At 32.6% G+C, this 12,761-nt stretch overlaps 1 protein-coding gene across 8 annotated transcripts in view; it reads right to left on the bottom strand.

The window, feature by feature from the left end:
- The window catches only part of LOC6049034 (uridine phosphorylase 1), a 43,664-nt gene that overhangs the window by 29,582 nt on the left and 1,321 nt on the right, over positions 1–12,761 (bottom strand). The gene's annotated exons all lie outside the window — the stretch shown is intronic.

Below are 12,761 nucleotides of genomic sequence, written 5' to 3'. Positions count from 1 at the left end.
AAATGGAAAAAAGTTGCTAAATAGAGAAAAAATTCAAGAAAAACGTTTCATTAGGTCCATTCCATTAGGTGGTTGGTGCCTTCCTCACATTTAAAAAGTAATAGAGTTATCTACGTGCGCATTTATTGCGTCTACGTACACGAAAAAGATTGAGGTTAAATTTTGTACCGGCCAGCAAAACAAATGGCATGCAAGTGTGCGTGAGCGCAGGCTTAGATAACTCCAGGGTTGTTACGGGAAAGTCGAAAAAAAATCCGCGCCAAATCCGCGCCGACCGAAACCTATATCCGCGAGAAATCCGCGCCATATAAAAAAAATCGCGACCAATATACAAGAAATGTTATTTCCAAAGAAAAAAAACTAATACAGAAAGCATTTGATAAAAAAATTAAACTCGTTTTATGTTTGAAGGAATGAAAGCAAAAAATCCTTTTAAAAATACCTCAAGAAACGTCAAGAAAAGTGTCACCAAAAAAAAAAACTATTTGCAAATCAGAAGGACACTACAATAATTTTGACCAATATAAACAAAATAGAAAATTATCAACCAATATAAACAAAATTTAAAAATCTAATTTATTTATTCAATATTTAACTTCAAAAATGTTGGCTAAAAAAACCAAAATCTAAAATTTTATTATGATTAAATTTTAGATTTCGAAATTCTATAAATTCAAAATCTATGTATTTTAATACAGATTGTATTACAAATTTCTCACTAAAATTTCATTCCAAAATAATTTGCATTTCCAATATTTGAAATATTTTCTTCTAAAAAATTAAGAATTCAAGAATTTAAGGATTTTTAGAATTTAAGAAATTAAAAATTTAAGAATTTAAGAATTTAAGAATTTAAGAATTTAAGAATTTAATAATTTAAGAATTTAAGAATTTAAGAATTTAAGAATTTAAGAATTTAAGAATTTAAGAATTTAAGAATTTAAGAATTTAAGAATTTAAGAATTTAAGAATTTAAGAATTTAAGAATTTAAGAATTTAAGAATTTAAGAATTTAAGAATTTAAGAATTTAAGAATTTAAGAATTTAAGAATTTAAGAATTTAAGAATTTAAGAATTTAAGAATTTAAGAATTTAAGAATTTAAGAATTTAAGAATTTAAGAATTAAGAATTTAAGAATTTAAGAATTTAAGAATTTAAGAATTTAAGAATTTAAGAATTTAAGAATTTAAGAATTTAAGAATTTAAGAATTTAAGAATTTAAGAATTTAAGAATTTAAGAATTTAAGAATTTAAGAATTTAAATTTAAGAATTTAAGAATTTAAGAATTTAAGAATTTAAGAATTTAAGAATTTAAGAATTTAAGAATTTAAGAATTTAAGAATTTAAGAATTTAAGAATTTAAGAATTTAAGAATTTAAGAATTTAAGAATTTAAGAATTTAAGAATTTAAGAATTTAAGAATTAAGAATTTAAGAATTTAAGAATTTAAGAATTTAAGAATTTAAGAATTTAAGAATTTAAGAATTTAAGAATTAAAGAATTTAAGAATTTAAGAATTTAAGAATTTAAGAATTTAAGAATTTAAGAATTTAAGAATTTAAGAATTTAAGAATTTAAGAATTTAAGAATTTAAGAATTTAAGAATCTAAGAATTTAAGAATTTAAGAATTAAGAATTTAAGAATTTAAGAATTTAAGAATTTAAGAATTTAAATTTTATTGGAGATTTTTTAGATTTCCATTTTTTTAAATTTAATATTTTTTTTTCAAAATTAGATTTTTTTAATTTTAATTTTTTTAATTTTGATTTTTCTCTAAATTTTGAATTTTGGATTTTTAGTTTTGGAGTTTTGAATTTCAGATTTTTAAAATTCTGAATTTAGAAATTTAGGATTTTTAAATTACGATTTTAGAAATTCAAAATTGGTTGAATCTGAATTTTAAAAATTTTGATTCAAAAAAACTATTAAATATAAAAAAAAATCGAATTTTTGAAATTTGAATTTTGAATGATAGAGCAATAATTTTGGAATGTTCTGATCTTTTTATTTTTCACCAAGAATGTTTAAATTTAGAAAAATATTTCTACGGGTAAATCCCATCTACAATTCAAAGGCAAATTGAATAAATCCACTAAAAAATTGAAAATAAATAAGGGTTAAAAAAAACATTACTCAAAACTCAAAAGAAATTACATATTTAGAGCCGGATATACTAAGAAATGAGTTAAGTGTAGTAATAATTAAATTTAAGAAATTCTCAACCATACATTTGAAAAATAATCTCTACATAATCTTCATCTTAATTTTTCGACGGTTCGTACTAAGAAAATACAAACAATCATTTTCAAAAAAATCTATTAATAAGAAATTGAAATTGCAACTCAATGAAAAAAACAAACTTGAAAGTAATTTTATCTATTTATTTATTAAAATTGCCATCCGCGCGAAATCCGCGCCTGAGCAAAATTAGTCAGCAAATCCGCGCCAAATCCGCGCTATCCGCGCGAAACGCGCCATCCGCGCGACCCGCGCCGTCCGTAACAACCCTGTAACTCTATAATGAAAATAAGTTTATGAAAAAAATATATACCTCATACAGACTTTTCCAGAACACATGCAGACTCTCATTTGAAGCAATGTGGCAACCGGGCGTTTCGCAACTGACGCGACTCTCGCACGTAAACAAAAAGACCCGGCCTTTTGAGGTTATGCAAAAAATCACCCTTTTTGTAGATATAAAAATCTTTTTCTTAGCATAACTTTTTAAATACTTTACTAAACAGAAAAAAAATTAATAGGGTCCTATGGGACCTCAAAACGAATCAAATAAGGTTGACCCGGCCAAAATCGGTTCAGGCAGTCGATATGTATACGTGAAGGTACATCTAGAAGGTAAGAAGTTCTATTTCCGAGTGATTTTATAGCCTTGCCTCAGTGAGGTGAGGAAGGCAAAAAACGTGTCCTCAAACCATCCACAAACCACTTGGTAAAGCACCTACATCGAGAAGTAGTGTTGAACAAATTTTGAGAACATTTGAAACTTTGCAGATTTTTTTTTTCAGGCGTGTGTTTGCTATCTAGAGTAATCGAAATTTTAGGAAACTGTGTGTTTTAAAAATGCAACTGTATAGATTGAAAGTATTTAAATCGAAAGCTTCATCAAAATTTGCAAAAGAATGTTTATTTTTATATTAATTGGATTTATGTGACACATTTTCAAAAAAAAATCATACAAAATGTTGATTTCATGAACCATTACCACAAAAAAAAATCGAGGCGGGAAAAATCGAGGCGAAACCCCGGACTTAGTTAATGCCGGTCAATTAGAACTTTCAACCTAAACTCAACCTTTGTACAAAACAATGAAATCTGAAGTCTTTCGAACAATTTTGACCATTTGTTTCATCAGTTATTTGTTTTTGAGCAGAAAAATAGTCACTAGAAAAAAATTTGTTTTTTGCCAGTTATGGACCCTCTTTTCCTATAGTGGACCTGGGTCCATAATCCGATTGTGGACCCGGGTCCACTATAGAAAAACTGTTATTATTTATACCAAATTTAATCGATATTTGATGATTTGATGCATGGTGTGGGTTTAATTAGAGATATAAAGAATAAAAGTAAGCATTTGCTAACTTTTCACTGTAAACCAATAAATTTTGTCAACAAATATGGCTTCAAACAACATAACAACTTAACAGACTTTTAAACTCAGTTATTTCCGAAAAAAAATCAAAGAAAACGTGTCAAAAACCAATGTAAACATAAAAACGATTAAAAGGGTGCATGCATTTGCATTTTTTCCACATTAATTACTTAAATAGTTGACCAAAACAAAACAATACATTTGTTTTGTTGTTGATTTATTATTATAAAATATCATTTCAAACTTCAATTATGATGCTTCAGTTAAGTACAATTAACTAAAGTTTTGATCAATTATAAATTCTTACAGTTTCAGCAACTTTGGTACTTTTAACATTCAAACAGCTATATTTATACTCATGATTGAAATATGCATATATGCAATTGATGTTGATTACAACAAGCATTTATTGTATAGTTAAGAAAAACTTTTGCTTAAATACACAGTTTTCTTTATTTTTGTAAGTTAAAATAACAAGGGTCCACTTTTGGAAAAGTTAGGATTTTCGTTGTCCTATATTGCCATAATTTTCCTCGAAATTGAGCAGTTCTTCGTTTTATTTAAGTGAAGTTCTTTAAACTTACATTATTTCGACTTTCTGAAGGGAAATAATCTGTGAAAAAATGATTGGATAGTTAATTCAGTCATAAAATAGAAATGCTGTTTTGTTGTGAAAACGCTAGTGGCTATTGCTGATTTCAGATGTCGACCTCAAAACACTTATTTTGGTGGAAAGGACACGTCAATGTCAGTCAACATTGTTTTACGCCAAATAAAAGATTTGTAAACAAAAACAATAATTGAGATTTTATTGAATTTTTCATCAAAAAATCTTCAGAGAGTCCACTATAGGAAAGGGGTCCACTAATGGATAACGTACCCTAGTGTAAAATCATTGTAAAATACTTTTTTTTATTCAAATGTTGAGATCATGGCTTGTTTTTATCCATTTTTATATATTTTAGAAAAGTCTTGGTTGAAAGTTCTAATTGACCGGCATCAATTAAGACCGTTTTTTGCCTCGATTTTTCCCACTGTGCAATGTTGAACCCTCAAAAAGTCATTTTTTCAATTGCTCGAGTTCTGAAAACCGAGATTAAATTCACGAATTTTGTTGTAAGTAATACAAACCTGCTCTGTATTTTTTTTTTTTTTTTATTATTATTATTTATAAGGGTCCTTTCGGTACTGAGACCTGGTTAGGATAGAGCCGGCTTTTGAAATTATTTTTTTCATAAAGCTAAGAGTAATTACAAGGATCTTGTGTGTAAATGTTAATGGAAGGGGAGCCGATTACCAGCGGCTTACTCGGGGTTAGTAGGAGATCTGCTTTTGTCTTGAAAATCGTTTAAGAAAGTTAGAGTGATTTTTTTTTTTCAATTATTAAAATTTAATTATTTTGGGCCAAGTCCAACATGAGTTTTGACAATTTTGGTAGGGCATATGATATTTTATTATGGATTTCTAGCTATAGACTGCTTTGAAATTTCATTTTAAATTGCGTGATATTTTAAATAAAATAAAAACTAGAATGAGTAGAATATAAAACGACTTCCATGTTTTCACTTATTAAATTAAATAACTCCGACAGAGGAACGTTGAAACTTCACTTTCCCACAAAAATCACCAGCCAAACATTTCCCTTCCACACTCATGACATCCCATTACGTGAAACAATTTCCAGAGCTACGTTTCATTTCCAGCAAAAAAGAAAAAGAATTGTCATACAACCTTGAGCTGGAACGCAAGAGGGAGAAAACATGGCCGGCAACACTTAATCCGGAAGCACCAACCGGAAGTCGGAATCGTTCCTCTGTTGGCAATTTCTGCTTCAGAATGACAGTTTTGCTATCTTCGTGCATATTTTTTGTTTTCTTTTTTTGCAAACACATTCCGCCAACAATTACAGCACGGCTCTTCGTTTTTTGCTGCTGCTGGTCGGAATGGTCAGAAAAAATGGGACGAAGGACGAAAAACCCATTTAAAAATTGACGTCAGCGTGGGCGTCCGCGCCGGAACTGGAAGTTTTGCCCCCCCCCCCCCCCTCCCATCAGTGTTGGTTGATGTTTGCTGGGTAAAACCAACTTTCACTTGCAACTCGAGGGGGTGGTGCGTGACACATAACGCGCAATCAACGGTGGCTACTGTATAATCAATGATTAATCAAGGATAAATCGCTCTTGGGAACATAACACCGAACCACTTGATGTAACGTGGGCAATTTGATTGATGGAATGAAATATTTACATGCTATTATTAGAAAAATAGTCCTCTTCTAGTTTCACTGGTATCTAACGACATTATTGTAAGCTGGAAACATCGGATGTCTACACTCAAACTGAATTTCTCTGACATTTAATGCGACTACTGAATCATGACACTGTTTGACAGTTGTTCTGACAACCAAAGCTCTCTCAGTTTGACCTCTTAAATGAAGAAAGAGAGGGGAAAGCAAAAGCAAAATATAATAAAAAAAGTACTCTCAATCAAAGGGGTTCGGTTCAAGATCTGTTATGTTCTGTCTGTCATGTTATGTTTACAAATAAAAGTGACATGTGACGGTAAACAATGTCTTTTAAATGATTTTGAAAGTCACACCTTTTACAATCTGAGATGATACAGCAATCTCTAAATTGTATTCACAGCAAAATATCGTTGTCAATCAAAAAACAAAAATAAAAATGTCAAAAAGCAACCCCCCCTTCCATTAAGGGACGCGCACTGCGGTCAAGTGGGATGATGAGGTTGTGTTTTTTGTGAGTCATATTTCTCGTTCTAGCTCCCTTAACATAATGTAAAACAAAACATCCAGCAAGCTTTACCATTTTCTCGGGGGTTTTCTTTTCTTTTCATTTTTTTTATGTTTGCACCCAACTTGGATGAAGGATGGACTCTGTTGTACTAAGTAGGGGAAAGTGGGGCAAGTGTAACAAGCTAAGGAAATGCTCGTTATAACCCATTAAAAACGTGAAAAATTTCGGATTTTTTTATAATCATCTTATTCCAGGTCTTGACTAAGACTTTGATAGAACAGGCTTTTAAAAAATCTAGTTTTGACTGTAAAAAACTGATTTTAAAATTTTTGATTTTCCATGCGTTCTACTCAACTAGTGGGGCAAGACGAACAACCCGTTGGGGCAAGAGGAACAATGCATGAAACAACATGCTAATTTGCTAACAATTGAACTGTTATCACTTAGACACATCAGATTACAATTTATTTGAAACGTTTCTTTCATTTTTAGATTAAATAAAAATATTTTACTAAAAATTTTATCGTTTTTACAAAAAAAAAATATTACTGAGATGATAAATAGTAAATTTTCATGATATCATTATATTTTGTTTGGAATTTTTTTGTTAACAGTTATTTATCAGTTTTTAAGTACTTTTAAGTATTTCTTTCCCAATAAAATAGGTTTTTGCAGCAATTCGTATTTTTTTCCATACTAAAAATCTATATGGTACACTTGCCCCATCTGAACAAGTTTTTTTAAAGCTCTCAACAAAAATAACCAAAAGTTAAATCATACTTTGTAATAGGTGCAAGTCATTGGTAGGGACACTACTGATCTAGGAAAAATTGCATTTTGAAAAAAATTGCCATAAAACGAATCCTATGCCTTATTTTGTACTTTCCAAATATTATAAGAAAACAGAGGTTTTGAAAAAAACTGCATTAAATCTTATGCTCCGTGGCGTTTACGTCGTTTTGGCGGTTATGTGGTAGTAGAATCAGCTAATTGCATTGCTAGCAACAATTCCTCATACTGGAAATAATCAAAATTGTAAAAATTACGGCCGTACGAGCGATTGTTCCTCTTGCCCCATATGGTCGTCTTGCCCCACCTTCCCCTACTGGTAAACAGTCTGTACCAAGAAGCTGGGAAAATCGCTTCGAAAGTCGTGCTTTACGAGATATGAACATGCTACCTCTAGGACTGTAGTAGAGGTGGTTGAATTTGAAATTTACTATTTTAATTGAAAATTCGGCTATTATTCCAAATTATGTAATTCGAGAATAAAAACGCATTTTAGAGTTCAGCACCAAGTCATCGTCAGGGCGATTTCAAATTAGAATTAGATGTGAGCAACTTCTTGCGTGGCCAGCCAAAACGAAACCCCCTACTTCAAAATCGGTTCGAAAAATCAGGGGGCAAAAAAATATTTATCAAAAAACTTCAAAGTTTTAAAGGAAATAGAAGTCTTACCAACTGAAAACAATTAGAAATGCATTTTCCTGCATTTAAAATCATATTTAGCATGTCTGGGATCGATCAAAAATATTTTCAATTTATGTGAAATTTCACTGTACAGCACCCCAAAAAGTTTTTTTTTCGGCGAAAAAAAATCCCTTTAAAACTTGGATATTTTGAAAACTAATGATTGCAAAATAACTAGGCAGGTGTAAAATGCACTTAAAAAAAAAATCATTCAAATGTTGAGACCATAGCCATCATTTTTTTGTATAAAATACTCAAATTTTATTGAAAACATTTTTTCAATACTCAACCAAGAGTCCTGATTGCTCCAAAACGACTCATTCACTCGCGACCACAAATTGAAAGCGACAAAAACTGCTCTGACCGTTTGTCGCTTCCACACCAATCGTTACAGAATACTCTCTCTTTGCTCTCCCTCTCACGTTAATCGGGTAGTACAGCGAATGGTCCAAATAGACCGATTGCGTCATGTCGCTCAGTCGCTGAGTCGAAATAGTTTGCTATCGGCTTTGTTTTACTCAGTTATTGTACGATCAGTTCCTAGCTGGACTCGGCCGCTGGAAACGACCGGCGACTCAACGACCGACGAAATAGGCGGCGGGCCAGATGCGGGCATAAAAATGTCAAAATCTCTTCCCCCCTTCACTTCGTCTCACCATCCAGCTGCAGCTTTGTTGACAATCAAACGGAGCACGCGGTCGCATGATGGCGGCATCGAGCCAGAATTAGGGGTGATCATGTGATTAAAAATGAAAGTTTTTTCAAGAAAAATAATATTTTTTCGATCGAATAAAAAAAATTGCGAGCACGTTCAAACAATTATTTCTGATGTCGGAGAAGTGATAAAGAAGCAAAATTTTAATCCATAATTTTTCTACAAATTGATTTTTTTTTTCACAACAACTGGGAACACCTAGGTCTATCCACGAACGTTTCCAATGACCGTGAGAAGATGCCAGAAAATCCAGCTACGAGCTAAATCCACAATATTAAACTACTTAAAACATATGTTATCAAAAATGTTTTGCAATTTTGTTGATAACACGACATCAAAGACACATTTACAAGCAATTTCCATCATGTCAAATACAAATTTTCGGCAAACTGTGGTAGTGTAGGCCAAAAGAACGCCGAGCTGGTATGTTGTTCGATTCTATCCTCTCTGAATGTATTCGTGTGTGACGCGGGTCGACGGACGGAGTGGGCAAAGAAATTCACGAAGTATGTGTGGCGCTGGGAGAAGCGATTGAGCAAATCGCCATGGTAGCCTGAGTGTAGTGTTCGCTCGCGGCTGGTTGCGAGCTCCAGTCGGCAAAGATTCGCTCGGCGATGAGTGAGTGATTTCTGATCTTTGAACCGAAAATCAGGACCGTTGTACGAATCTTTTGAAATTTTCAATTTTGAATTAATTTAAACTAGATTACTGTTTTTTAGTAAAACAAAAACTTCAATTTACACCAAGTACCGATGCAAATATGTTTCGAAGTTTTTGTCCCACAACTCAGGGAAGAGGGGAGGGAGGGGAGGAGGTGCGTGGTTCACCAGCCAAAATTTCAACAAAATGAAAATGCATTTTACACTAGTACAGTTGGGTTTGACGACAATATTTTTTTGCGAATAAAAAAACATTGAAAATACACAAAAATTGAAAATATTTCATAACATGTTATAAATTATAAACGCAGAATGAATTTTAAATTGTTTTAAGCTGATTGCACTCAAAATTACGTTGAAATTTGGAAGAATAAGAAAAATGTTTTGCCACCTGATTTTTCGGGCCGAAACTATTTGCAGCAGTCTTATTTATGAAAATACTTATACAACATGAAAATCAGTCTGGTGAAAATGCCTTTTTAATGTGGACTTTACTAAAATTTGTGTCGTTTGATACCTATATTGCTTGCGAAATTTCGACTTTGTGATAGCTGACAGAACCCTCCAATCGTCTTCACCAGGACAACCTGATTTTAACATTCTTCTTTCGTTCGTTTCACACACAAAGGAATGAGTGCTACGCAAAGTCACTCACAGAATCATTGACTTCCCTCCAGGAACAAAAAATCGCTTAGAGAGCAGTCGTTTGACATTCTACCGAGATTCCGATCATCTCTCCAATGACAGCAATCATATGACTTCTGTCACCACGCAGCATACACTAGGAAGAGAGAGACAAAAACGAGAGAAAGAGAAAGAGCACGTTGTCTCGTTCGGGCGGCTGCTTGAGTGGTGCTCATTTTTCGTTCGTTTCGTCTTCGTGTTTACGTTCACCGACCGTTGCCAAGCAATGACGATCATGATAGGCGTTGTGTGTCAGCGATCAAATATCGTGTTGGGAAATGATCGCTGACAGAAAGATCTATCGAATATCGAACAGTCCCATTCAGTGATAGACCCCTTTTCAAGCATTGGCCTAGACTCGTTTATCTAAAGTTTTGATTATCAGAAAGTTTTTTAGGAGCTTTAGATAAACAAATTTTCGTATTGAGACAATAAACTTTTAACATCAAATTCCAGTACTAAATTTAGTCACATTCGAATGATTGATTGTCTGCATTAGCAGATGCATTTTCTTAATATTCGATTTTAAAATTTCCAAATCACGTTGAGGTACTTTTGAAGTCAAATAAGAGCCAAAACAAGACAACGCAAAAAGATTATTTTTTTTCGTTTATCCGGCGATTTTATTAACCGAAGTCTTCGGAAGATCGAGTCAGGAATGTGTTTTCAAAAATACGATGATTAAAAATTAGTATTCTACACTAAAATCTTTAATGTATTGAAAATCGCTGAACGATAAAATTATCAGCGATAACGTTGCAAATGTATGTGTGTATGGGCAAAAAAAATAAAAAAAGTAAAAAAATTTAAATTACGTGCCATGGTTTTAACATTTCAATCAAAAAAGGTGTTTTAAAATGCATTATATACGTGCCCAGTTGTTTTGCCATCATTTGTTCACAAAATTTCTAAGTATTGAGGAATTTTTTTTTGGGAAAAATATGTTTTTTGCTGAGCTGTACATTGGAATTTCATAAAAAATTAAAAAAATTAAACAAGTCCAAACATGCTAAACATGATTATCAATGCAGAAAAATGCATTTTAGATTGTTTTCAGTTGATTAGACTTATATTCAATTCAATTCAATTTATTTTATTAGTAAATAATCAATTTACAATTTCGTATTTCTTATAACCTGATAGAGTTTTGGAGTTCCTTTCAACTATGATTTGAACTATACAGCAATTCCATTTGAAAAGAGCCTAAACCAAAAAAAAAGTTCTCCGATCGGGCTCAAAATTTTTCTGGGGGTTCCTTGGCCAAAATAATTAGACCCGTATTTTTGTTTGGTTAGGTGGTTTCCACAAAATGGCAATTCGTCATTTTTCGAAACCACTTTTTTCAATCTCATTTCATCCGATTTTAGCTTCTTAGACGCAAAGAAAGGTGATGAGTTTGGCTATTTGGGAAAAATAGTAAAGTTCCAAATCTAAAAATTGAAAAGTCGTATGAAAATTGTGGCTTGACCGTGTCTGGACCGTGTCTGAAAATATTTTTATCGGATTCCTCGGAAAATTTCACATAACATATCAAAATTGGCGATGTCGAACCGTACGTTTCGAGATATGATTTTTGAAAAAATTCGACGCGCCACGCGCAAAATCGGCAAAATCTTTTTCCACTAAAACTGCGATAACTTTAAAATTTCAGCGATGACCTATAGATGTTATGGTACCAAAAGTTGCGTCTCTCAATTACGAAAATTTTGGTACCCAGACATGTATAGGTCATCGCTGAAATTTTAAAGTTATCGCAGTTTTAGTGAAAAAGTTGATTTTTGCCGATTTCGTCATTTTCCCGTTTTTGCGCGTGGCGCGTCGAAAACGCAGTTTTATTTTCAAAAATCGTATCTCCAAAACGTACGGTTCGACATCGCCAATTTTTGATATGTTATGAAATTTTCCGAGGAATCCGATAAAAATATTTTCAGGCATAGGCTCTTTGGTCCAGACACGGTCAAAACGCCATTTTAAGTTTTCATACGACTTTTCAATAGTTAAGCTAGATTTTGGAACTTTTACTATTTTTCCCAAATAGCCAAACTCATCACCTTTCTTTGCGTCTAAGACAGCTAAAATCGGATGAAATGGCGCGGAGATATGATTTTTAGAAAAAAAAGTGGTTTTTGCGGAAAATGACGAAAATTGCCATTTTTTGAACCACCCTAGCACGATGTAGGCCACCCTAATGGCCAAACAAAAAAATACGGGTCTAATTATTTTGGCCAAGGAACCCCCAGAAAAATTTTGAGCCCGATCGGAGAACTTTTTTTTTGGTTTAGGCTCTTTTCAAATGGAATTGCTGTATAATTAATATTGATGTAATTAGATATTCTAACAATGGATTTGGCAAGAGAAGGAGAATTAAAAAAAAACCTTCTAGATTTGCTAAGGAAAAGGATAGAAATAGAAAAGCTTAAAGCTATATCACAGTATGTTTAGTCTATTGATGTCGAAAAACTTCACTGCACAAGGCAGCTTATCCGTTGTAGATGTACTTCATCATCAGCTCACTGAGAGCTTGGAATTGTTCTGCCTTGTTTCAGTAGGCACGAAAGCGCGTGAACATTTCTCCAGCAAGGGCGAAAAACTCAGGAAGCGTGAAGAGATCATCACCGGTAACATCAGCTTGTCCCGGGGGAGAACCGCCCCCAGAAGCGGCTACTCTAGCGTATGAACCTCCCCAACCGAGAGAGAACGCTGGGTTGGTCGATAGAACCGCTCCGCCGTTAGACTTATATTTTCATGGAAATTTTGAAGTTTTTTGGAAAAAATGTTATTTTTGCCTCCTGATTTTTCGGAACAATTTTGAAAAATATTTCCAACGGCCTAAACATAATTTGAATTTTTTACTTTTAAAATTTTGTTTA

Source organism: Culex quinquefasciatus, chromosome 1 (assembly GCF_015732765.1).
Source record: "Culex quinquefasciatus strain JHB chromosome 1, VPISU_Cqui_1.0_pri_paternal, whole genome shotgun sequence".
NCBI classification, from domain to species: Eukaryota; Metazoa; Arthropoda; class Insecta; order Diptera; family Culicidae; genus Culex; species Culex quinquefasciatus.
Note: the sequence above shows the minus strand (reverse complement) of the source record. Positions and strands in the feature narration are given on the sequence as shown.